Genomic DNA, 11889 nt, shown 5'->3' with positions numbered 1-11889 from the left:
GGGGGGGGGGGGGGAGCATGACTAGATTACATCAAAATAAGCATGATGGACAAAATATAGTTGCATATGAATTTTATACGCTTCTACTAATAAGTGGTTCAGAACACACTAGTATGATAGTTATTAGATGTTTGGACTCTTAAAAGAAAAGATTACTTGAATTTTAAGATAATAGAAGATTTTTGAGATCAGTAAACTCCTTTTGGTCAAGGGAGTTTCATATACAACACTTTTTTAAGGTAATGGTGCTGCCGAAAGCTGTAATAGTAGCAGTAAACAACATAAAAAAAATGAAAACGGACAATCTAAAAAAAATTGCAACAGAGAAATGAACTTAGTTATTACAACTTTTCTCTATAGCTGCAACTTTTCTTTTTGAACTTAGGTAAATGAAAATTAACAAATAATGGAAGAAGATACTGACTAATAACATTTTAGACATTTGCAGGGGTAAATCTTCTTCTAAACTACCATAATCAATTCAGAATCCCAAATCTAATCCTTCTTTTTCCACTTTGGATTCAATTGCTGAACCTAGTAATCTAATTTAATTAAAGAAAATATTCCTACTTTCAAGAAAATTAACACAAAACTAACTATTATCAGTGTAAATTCTACTTAGGGACCACAAAGTCACCCTATAGAGAATCATTTCTAGCTGCAAAATAATTTAACATTCAATCTTCAACTGCCTTTTAATTTGTATATAAAGGTGGCCTTTGAGACAAAGCTAAAGGTGACTTTTACAAAGCCAGCAACTAATTTATTTGTGAGAGTGAAGGCTAAGTTCATGATACGAATGGTGGTGGCGGCAACGACAAGATACTAGATGGAAATTTAATGTAATCAAGATAGTGAACAATATCAATCAAGAAATTTACTTTTACAAGAGTTAGACGAAGTTTTCTTACCGTTATGTCATCCATAAGTCTTGAACAACTTGCTTCATCGGAACCACTTAAATTAGAAATAATATTGAGAATTCCAGTAGAAACTCCATTTTGTTAAACATAGTAAAACTACATCACTTAATTTGTCGTACAAATTAGTGGAGAGGAATGATACAGGAACAAGGAAGAAACAGAGATAGTGCGACAAGAGAAATTTATATATTCGGTTGTTTTAATATCTTCTTTTCCATAATCAAAGTATTTTCTTTCTCGGTCTTTTTGTTTAATTATGCATTTACTGCTAGTGAACCTCAACCCTTACAGAGCTGGGAACCTCTTGGTGCTCTGTGTTCATTATTCCCCCACTCAGTTATGAAATTTATGGTCATGGCAACCACCCAGAGGAGAAACAATGACCAAAAACAGTGACCAACTTGAAATGAATGAGGAACCATAATAAAATCCCACCTAACAATTAATAGGAGAGAGTTTCACACATGCTCCTAAATAGTCGTTCCAGCAATACAAACACAAATTAACTTCAGTATCAATCACTTTAGCACTAGATTTAGTCCATGGATGTCGATGACCTTACGCCAAGACGTGAACACAATTCACAGATGAAAGCATTTGCAGTCAACCCCATGAGAGGTCCACATTGCTGCTCAAAGTAGTCTTATTTAATTAACCTTATGACTGAATTTTAATGCACCAAAATGGTTGCATACGTTAATCTTCCTCCATCATTTATTTCATTTTGCTTTGAAATACTATGAAGGCTAGAGGATTGTGAATATGATATAGGGAGGAGATAATTTTTTATCTAGTACTTGGTTTAGTAAAGTAACTCCCAAATAGCTCCCTTTCTACTGTTACAAATAAAATTGCTTCATAGCACTCTTTTGAAAAACTCAATGATACTCTGTAAAAGTAGCAATGCAAATAGTAGTGCTAACTTTTGGCACAAATGCCAGCTTGCAATCATCCTCATCACACTATTGCTGATTTACTTTAGCTGTTGTTTAGTTTGAGCGAAATATTCTTAGGATCAAAAGCAAGTAATTGAAATACCTCATTACTTAGCAAATGTGATGCTAGTGCCATCATGCTCTGTTTCAATAGTTTTTGGTCACGCACCATGGCTTCTCGACTTTTTCGCTCCTCCTCAAGCTGAATCTTTACTTCCTTTAGCTGGCATTCTACACTCTCTCTTTTACGACGTTCTTCTTCTACCTCTTTTTGTTGTGCTTGTAGTTTCTCTTGAATTCCATTCATAGATTTCCTACTTGTTGACTTAACTCCTAATCCTTGACCACGGAAATAACTTGACGTTTCTCCAACAAATTTCACAAATGCAGCATTAACAACCGGGTCCAGATCAGTATCCTCTTCAATTTTTTGAATTTGTTCAGCAACATATTCTTTCACCTTATCCTACAAATTTTTTTATACAGGCTCTAACTTTCAATATTTATTTCTACGGACTCACATTCTAGGAATAAGGATAAGAGTTTCGCACATACATTTAATTCTGCAGAGGCATCATTAACCCAATGTCCGTTCTTCGTGTGAGTCAATTCCCAAAGTTTCTGCAAGTTTGGCTCTTTTCCAGTACTTGTATTTCTCTACCAAAACAAATCATTTTATGTTATTAAATAAAAAAATAACTAATAGAATCCTTCGAGGAAATAATATCACATTCATATTATTACAACAATAGAAAAAGGTCCATTAAAAAAAAAAACAATAATCTGGACAAACTTTAAAACAATAAAATTATGCAAGGAACAACAATGTGGACAAACTTTAAAACAATAAACTAATGGAACGAACAAGAAACTGACAACGACAAAACAGAAAACTTATGCTAAAGACAACAATGTGGACAAACTTTAAAACAATAAACTAATGGAACGAACAAGAATCTGACAACGACAAAACAGAAAACTTATGCAAAGTTGCTTTATGAAGCATATGGAATTATAGGAGAAAAAAACACAAATCATACTCTGGCCTAGAAGAATTTAAGATGTTCATACCCAATTAAGTACTTCAAGCCACGAAATTCTCCAAGATTCTAGTACAAATTTCCTTTGTTTTGAAAAGAGATAGGCCTGATAAAAGACAATCACAGACGATAGAGTTCTTACCGTTCTCTCCGATCAGCAGCAGCAAGTCTTCTTACCGTTCTTCTTATCAGCAGAAATAACAGGGGAGGAGCTCTTGAATAAGAATCGATAAGAAAAACCCTAGCAAGAATAGTTACTAGAGAATGGGCTAAAAAATCGGGAAAGTAATTAAAAGGCTTTTTGTTTTGCCGCGTTTATTTTTGGCGGAAAATTGAAAAGCTTTAGGCCACAATTGTATCCACGTATCTGGCAATGTAATGTGTATTGCCAACAAAAAAATTTATTGTTGCCAATTCTATTTATAATCTAATCTTATTATGTTAAAAATTCTGTTTTTTGCAACAACTAAAATTAATTGTTGCTATTTATTGAAATTCGGCAACAATACTATAGTTGTTGCTAGAACGTTGTTGTCATTTTAAAATTTTTAAAATTTATTATCTAAATCATAGCATATGGCAACAAAATTAACATGTTTGCCAACAAGAAAATTTTGTTGCCAAAAAGTCTATGCTATAGCAACAATTTTTATCAAGTTGTTGCCATTTATCAATTTTAGCCAATAATATTTTAGTTGTTGCTAAAACTTTGTTGCAAATTCTATACTTTCTTGTAGTGAGTACTTGTTCAAGCAAAAGGAGTTGAATTTGAGGCAGAGGAGGTGCTTGGAGTTGTTGAAGGATTATGATATCACCATCCTATATCATCCGGGGAAGGCCAATGTGGTGGCCGCTGCATTGAGTAGGAAGTCAGCCAGTATGGGCAGTCTTGCTTATATTCCGGTCGGTGAGAGGCCGCTTGCTTTGGATGTTCAGGCCTTAGCCAATCAGTTCGTGAGGCTGGATGTTTCTAAGCCCAATTGTGTGTTAGCTTGCACGGTAGTTCGTTCTTCATTATTGGAGCGTATCCGTGATCGGCAGTATGATGATCCCCATTTGTGTGTCCTTAGAGACACGGTGCAGCGCAGAGGTGCCAGGCATGTTACCTTAGATGATGATGGAGTTTTGAGATTGCAGGGTCGAGTTTGTGCGCCTAATGTGGATGGGCTCCGAGAGTTGATTTTGGAGGAGGCCCATAGCTCCCGGTAATCTATTCATCCGGGCGCCGCGAAGATGTATCAGGATTTGCGCCAGCATTATTGGTGGCGTAGAATGAAGAAGGATATGTGGCTCGTTGTTTGAATTTTCAGCAGGTTAAGTACGAGCATCAGAGGCCTGGGGGTTTATTTTAGAGGATTGAGCTTCCCGAGTGGAAGTGGGAGCGGATTACTATGGACTTTGTTACTGGACTTCCGCTAACTCGGAAGAAGTTCGACGCAGTTTGGGTCATTGTTGATAGGCTGACCAAGTCAGCACATTTCATTCCTGTGGCAGTCTCCTATTCTTCGGAGAGGTTGGCTGAGATCTATATTCGGGAGGTTGTTCGCCTTCATGGTGTACCCGTATCTATCATTTCGGACCGGGGTACGCAATTTACCTCGCGCCTCTGGAGAGCAGTTCAGCGAGAGTTGGGCACACGGGTTAAGTTGAGCACAGCATTTCATCCCCAGACGGATGGTTAGTCCGAGCGGACTATTCAGATTTTGGAGGATATACTCCGAGCTTGTGTTATTGACTTTGGAGGTTCGTGGGATCAGTTCTTGCCTTAAGCAGAGTTTGCCTACAACAACAGCTACCAGTCAAGCATCCAGATGGCTCCTTATGAGGCCTTATATGGTAGGCGGTGTCGGTCTCCGGTTGGATGGTTTGAGCCGGGAGAGGCTCGGTTGTTGGGTACGGATCTGGTTCAGGAGGCCTTGGACAAGGTCATGATCATTCAGGATAGGCTACGTTCAGCTCAGTCCAGGCAAAAGAGCTATGTAGACCGCAAGGTTCGAGATGTGGCTTTTATGGTTGGTGAGCGGGTATTGCTCCGAGTATCGCCTATGAAGGGCGTAATGAGGTTTGGGAAGAAGGGCAAGCTTAGCCCTAGGTTCATTTGTCCGTTTGAGATTCTTGATCGAGTGGGAGAGGTGGCTTATAGACTTGCTTTGCCGCCGAGCTTATCAGCCGTACATCCAGTGTTTCATGTGTCCATGCTTCGGAGGTATCACGGCGATCCAGCCCACGTGTTAGATTTCAGCACTGTCCAGTTGGACAAGGACTTGTCTTATGAGGAGGAGCCGGTAGCTATTCTAGACCGGCAGGTTCATCAGTTGAGATCCAAGAGCTTCCCTTCGGTTCGTGTTCAGTGGAGAGGTCAGCCTCCTGAGGCATCGACCTGGGAGTCCAAGTCCGATATGCGGAGCCGTTATCCTCATTTTTTCCCCGACTCAGGTACTTCTTTCTTCCGTCCGTTCGAGGACAAACGGTTGTTTTAGAGGTGGAGAATGTGACGACCCAAAGGGTCATCACCTATTTTAAATTAATTCTGTGCATCCGAGGCCTTAAGAACCTCATTTAGAGTTGCCTCGATTTACGTGCGCAGTCCGGGCGCGTAGCCGGAAAGCTTAAATATGAAATTGTATAAAAAATGCTAAGTTTTGATGTTAAAATGAATAAATTTGACCTTGGTCAACGTTTCGGGTAAACGTACCTGGACCCGTGATTTGACGGTCCTGGAGGGTCCGTAGGAAAATATGGGACTTGGGTGTATGCCCGGAATCGAATTCCGAGGTCCCAAGCCCGAGAATTGAATTTTTTAGTAAAATTGTTTTCTGAAATTATTTAAGGAAATTGGAAATGAAATCTGATTAGAAAGCGATGGTATCGGGCCCGTATTTTGGTTCCGACGCCCGGTACAGGTCTTATATATGTTTTAAGTCCTTCCTGTGAAATTTGGTCGAAAACGGACGTCGTTTGACGTGATTCCGACTTAAATTGAAAAATTGGATGTTTTATGAAGTTTGAAAGAATTCATGGATTTTGAGGATTAATTCGATATTTAGTTATTTTGGCGATTTGATTGCATGAATAAGTTCGTAGGATGTTTTTGAGGTTGTGTGTATATTTGGTTTGGAGCCCCGAGGGCTCGGTGAGTTTTGCATAGGCCACGGGGTACATTTTGAACTTAAAAATCTGCTGGTGTGTTCAGGCCTGCAGGCTTCGCAAATGCGAAGCCTGGCTCGCAATTGCGAGCTCGCAAATGCGAAGGCTGGATCGCAAATGCGAAGCTAGCCCAGGCCACTCTTCCTCGCAAATGCGAGCTACCTTATCGCAAATGCGATGTCGCAATTGCGACTACTGCTTCGCAAATGCGAAAGCTGGGAAAATATGAAGGGTTCGCAAATGCGAACCCTGTTTCGCATTTCCCACATCTGCAGAGGTCGAGGTTTGCAATTGCGAACCCCTGTTCGCATTTCCCATAACTGAGACCTGCATTTTTACACTTAACCGATTTTGAACATCATTTTCCATATTTTCTCATACTTAAACACATTTAGGCGATTTTTCAAGGTTTTCTTCTTCTCCAAATCAATTGTAAGTCATTTTTAACTAACTTCCTTCAATTCTTAACATCTTTTTAACATGATTTCAACTTCAAATCAATGATTTTCATGGGGGGAATTTGGGTGATTTGGGTAGAACCTAGGTTTCTAAAAAATTGGGGATTTGGACCTCAATTTGAGGTCTGATTTCAAAACAAATTATATATTTGAGTTCGTGGGGGAATGGGTAATCGGGTTTTGGTTCGAACCTCGGGTTTTGACCACGTGGGCCTAGGGGCGATTTTTGACTTTTTGGGTAAAACTTGGAAAAACTCTTTTTCATGCATTGGGATTGATTCATTTAGTGTTTATTAATGTAATTAAGTAATTTGTGATTAGATACGAGCGAATTGGTGGTGGAATCACGGGGTAAAGCTATACTTGAGGCTTAAGTTGTGTGCAAGGCATTGAGGTAAGTGTTTGGTCTAACCCTAGCTTGAGGGACTAGGAGTTGAGTCTTATTTGCTAATTGCTTCTTGTTGAGTACGACGTATAGGTATGGTGACGAGTATCTATACGTCGGTGTCTAGCATGACCGTGAGTCTTTAAATGGTGAATATCTTGACTTCGTTGTATTTCTCTTGTCTTGGTGATGATTCCTATTTGTTGTGAAAAGCTTGTGAAAGGAAATTGTGACCTATGAACAACGAGGAGCATTGGCTCAAGTTATATTACAATTGTGAACGTATATGAAATGGTTGAACCCTTTGGAGCATTGGCTCAAGTGGTAAAGTGAGATATGAAATAAAAGTGAAGAGGAAGAGAGAGAGTATTTAAATTGTTCCCTTGCCGGGATATTGTTGTTTATTGATTATTTTCCCTTGCCGGGACGTTGAGATTATTGATGTTGTACCCTTGCCGGGATTTAATTGTTCCATTGTGTTCCCTTGCCGGGATTTCTTTTATTATTTTGTTTATTCCCTTGCCCCTTGTTTGTGATTGTTGTTTGGGTGAGGAAGAGTGTTAAAGCACGAAAGGTGATTCCGTGCATTGTTTGTTTATTGTGAGGAAAGAGTGTAAAGCACGAAGGGTGATGCCGTGCATTGTTTGCTTATTGTGAGGAAAGAGGGTAAAACACGAAGGGTGATGCTATGCCGCACGATGTACCATTCCGTGCCGATTCTATTGATTATATGTGAGGAAAGAGAGTAAAAGCACGAAGGGTGACGCCGTGCACACTTTATTATATCATTGCTTGGCGAGGATGAGAGTAAAAGCACGAAGGGTGATGCCGTGCACTTGTTGCCTTCTGTTTCTTTATTAGTTGTGTTATTTCCTTCGTTACTGGATGACTTTTACTTGAAATTGTTATTTCCCCCATAGCATGCTCCCCCTCCCATATTGATTACTTGTCTCTGTATTCGATTCCGCTGTATATGTATATATAACTACATAGGTTTATATGGTAGTCCGGTCTAGCCTCATCACTACTTCGCCGGGGTTAGACTAGGCACTTACCAGCACATGGGGTCGGTTGTGCTAATGCTACACTCTGTGCTCTTTTGCACAGATCCAGGTGGCGGAGCAGCTTACGGTGCTCAGCAGTAGTTCGGGAGCTAGTCTTCAGTCCACGAGATTCCCGAGGTAGTCCTGCAGGCGTCCGCAAGCCCGGCATCTCCTCTATCCTTATTTATGATCTGTTTCCTTTTGTATCCGAGACAGACTTTATTCCTTGTTTCAGACAGTTGTATGTAGCACTCTTAGATAGTCCGTGAATGTTGTGACACCAGTCCCGGGTAGAGACGTATGTGGATTTTCCTTGTTATTTTGGTTTACTTCGTTAAGTCTTCCGCTAAATTATGAATTCCGCTGTTGTTTAATTATTTATCTCCTGTTAGTTTAATTGGTAAACTTGGATTTAAAACAAAAGTATTATGGATTCTAAATGTGTGGCTTGCCTAGCTTCTACGAGTAGGTGCCATCACGACCCCCGAGGGTGGGAAATTCGGGTCGTGACAATGAGGGATACTCTTGCATCAACAAATAGATTCTTATGTTTCTAATTCTTTAGACAATATTATTATTTATCAATTTTATTTAAGTTTTTCAGCATAAATAGAATTTAAGCAACTGTTCCTTATCTATGGATTGTGCTTGGACCTGTTGATTTGTTTAACTTCAAATTTTTAATATTCAGGTGACTTGAAGCTGCAGCTAGGGGTGTTGATGATAGGCTATAATTACGTATTTTAGTCGATTATTACATTCCAATTCACTGCACTTCAGTTGAGTTTGAGCTTTAATCGTTAGTGTTTTGCACTAATTGTGTGTTTTATGCCTTGTAGGAGTGATTCCGAGCTATGTAGATGTTATGGAATGAATTCGAGTGATTTATAGCTTTGAAGTCTGAGTAAAAGCTCAAGGAATTAAGCCGGGATCGTGTTCAGGGATCAACAGATGATAGTTAAGAACGAACGAAGAATCGAGTAGGCATATTGTGCATTGTCTAGTAAAATGCACATAACTTTTCGCTCAAAACTCCATTTGATATCCACAATCTATGGTTGGAAAGATAACTCAAAGGGCGCAAATTTCATGTTTTATGTTTTTCCAAATTCTAAACAGAACAGGATGAAAAATGCATGACAAGTGCGCGGCTGCGCGCCGCAGATGTGAGGCAGAAACTGGCCAAAATCCGCGGCCAAATCCGCGGTTGAATCCGCGGCTGTGGACGTCCTGACCTGGAAAAGTGTCCTTTTTTGCGTAGGAGAAGGTATAATTGTTTGGGCCCGACCCTACTTGGTATATATACATGGAAAAACGGTATTTTGAGCACCTTTGACACACTTTTGACATAATTTAGACCTAAAGAGGCCAAGGAGACCGAGGATTTGACCTAAGGAGGCAAGAACACACTGGGAGCAAGGCGGAGAATTCCTCCTTGAGTTTTTCACTTCTTTCTTCCTATTTCCACTATTGGTTATGAATTCTAGTATTGCAGTTATGCATACTATTATGAATAGCTAATTTGTTATCTAGGATTTTGATGGAACCTTTTATAGGATGAATTCTTGTTATATTTTTATATAATTAAGCCGTTGGATTTCTCTACTTGTTTAACTACGTGTTTGTTTTTGTTGATTGAATGACCATCAATTGACTGTGCTTTTAGTGTGTACTGCTCGAGAGAGAGTACATATTTAGGTAGTTGTTGAATAACATCACTCCTAACGTATGTGAGAGATCAATACGGAGGGTTTAAAGGTGGGATTAGAGATAACGAAACCTTGGTGCGATCATAGTGAGCGATGAATTAGTGCTAGCTAGTGTAGTTCGAGAGAATATATCTTGTAAATTGTGGTAGTTGCTCGAGAGAGCTACGACACTCGGAGTACTCAAGATAGGTAGAGAATACTTAGGCGAAATTATAGAAGACGTAGCGGGAAAGATTCCGACAATTGGGGAAATTATAACTCTAGACCTCCTAATCTTTTCTCCAACCCATAGTATCCTTAGTTTTTAATTTACTTCTTTAATTTGTTAGTTAATTAGTTAGACATAAAAATCTTAATATTATAACTTAGGAATTGTTCGAGCTTGTCTTCCGAGTGATATTGAATAGCTATAGTAAAATCTTAGTTCTCTGTGGGATTCGACTTCGGACTTTTAGACCGGATTATATTTGCAGCGACCGTTTATCCTTTTTAGGACTAGAGTTGGGCGTGATCAAATTTTGGCACTGTTGCCGGGAACTAACGGTGTAGTTGTAGCTGTATATATTGCTAGTTTCGAGTTTGAACTTTTATTTTGTTTTGTTTTGTTTTGTTTTTTGTATTTTTTTTATTTTATTATAACTGTTGATTTGAGAAACATGACATCTTGGAATTATGGGAATTTAGGTGTAGATAATTTTACTATTGATCCTCATACATATTGTGAAGGAAACCACCCGTATCAAAATTATCCCGAGAGCGAGTTATGTGCATCAACTCAACTTATTTGTGGAATGTGTGTGATATGTGTGGTGATAAAAATGGTCACTTTCAAGGTTGTGCTTATATTTCTTATCTCCCCCCAACCCCTTACTATGATGGTTCTACCTTTTCTTGTGAAGTTAATAGGAACAAAGAACCTGGGGATGCGGACCTGAAGGAGATTAAGGATATGTTAAAGTGCCTTCTGAAATAAAATAATGAAAAACAAATGCAGATAGAAAGGAAAGAGGCAACTATTCGTAACTTGGAGGCTCAAGTGAGTCAAGTGGTTGAAGTTTTTAATGCTCCGCAAGCTAATTTTGGGGATATGAGCCTAGAAGGGCGTGAATTTAAGGTGCTAATTGAGGATTTCAGAGTAGAACATCAACAACCTAGCCTGCTACAATTTGAGGATGTCGATATTGAAGAAGTGATACTAGAGTCAGCCAATGACATTGAGGATATAAATTTTGTTGACTCTAGTATCATTGATGTTGAGGATGCTGAAAGTCCTGAAGTTCATGCGTGTGAGCGCATTGGCCCTTACTCCAACTATTTTTCTACATTGTGCTTAGAATGACAATATGAAAATAGAGTCATCCGAGCCGATTGAGAAGTCAAGGAATGCGGAACAAGGTGCCTACATTCTGGAATTTTTCTTGCTAGAAAGGCAGGACTACATACCTCATCTAAAAGCTAAGAAGTGTAGAATAGTACAATGGTTGCTTGGGCCAATTAGATTTGTTCTCCACCCATGGAACATAGCCGAAAACTTGATGCCAAATTGGAGGTTCAATTCATAAGCTCAAGGTGGAGGCAGAAAGTGATTCACGTCGTGCCACGACGTTAAATCAAGCACTTGTTGTGAGGCAATCCAACTTTACTGCATTCTTTTATTTTTTTATTATTATTTTTTATTTGTATTATTTTTGTAGTGTCATTTTTTGATTTTTTTAGGAGCATGGAAAGCAAAGCTATTGGAAGTATGCAACAGCAAACCAGATGGTTGGAACTAAGTGTGAGGTACCTGCACAAAGGACCAAGCCTGGGAGAAGTCTGAGTACCCCATGAGTTGCTAGAACTTCGGCCTTTGGCCTACCATGAAGTTTCTTTTACCCTCTTATATTTATGATGTGCATTGGGGATAATGCACAATTTTAAGTGTGGGGAGAGGAGATTGTCTGGGTGACTTTCTATGCTACTTTAACTGTGTTAGTATTCATTAATACACAATTTTCTAGTATAGTGACACTAGGAATGCGGTGAATCTCCTTTTAAAAAATTTAATTGAATTTCTCAAGTTGCGATTAAATTTTGGTTCTGCGTCTTAGGCCTTTTATTTACCATAAGAAAATTGGCGCATCATCTTCGTTAAAAATGAATGTTTGGCGTTCTTAGTACTTTCATCTTTTAGTTTTTCCAACCAATATTTATTGGGATTTATAAAGTTGCACCTGCCGGCACACAGAAATTAAAAGAGGGGGGGGGGG

General features: G+C 39.0%; 1 long non-coding RNA gene across 1 annotated transcript in view; it reads right to left on the bottom strand.

Annotated features, from left to right (window-relative positions):
* Positions 1–3252, bottom strand: part of LOC109216375 — a 3632-nt gene extending 380 nt beyond the window's left edge. The window contains exons 1-3 of the long non-coding RNA XR_002066477.1: positions 3041–3252; positions 2414–2515; positions 1962–2324 (exon numbers count right to left, since the gene is read on the bottom strand). This is a non-coding gene — a long non-coding RNA (uncharacterized LOC109216375). The remainder of the gene's footprint in view (positions 1–1961; positions 2325–2413; positions 2516–3040) is intronic.
* Between the last annotated feature and the right edge of the window lie 8637 nt (positions 3253–11889).

The sequence above is a fragment of the Nicotiana attenuata genome, unplaced genomic scaffold, assembly GCF_001879085.1.
Source record: "Nicotiana attenuata strain UT unplaced genomic scaffold, NIATTr2, whole genome shotgun sequence".
Taxonomy (NCBI): domain Eukaryota; kingdom Viridiplantae; phylum Streptophyta; class Magnoliopsida; order Solanales; family Solanaceae; genus Nicotiana; species Nicotiana attenuata.
Note: the sequence above shows the minus strand (reverse complement) of the source record. Positions and strands in the feature narration are given on the sequence as shown.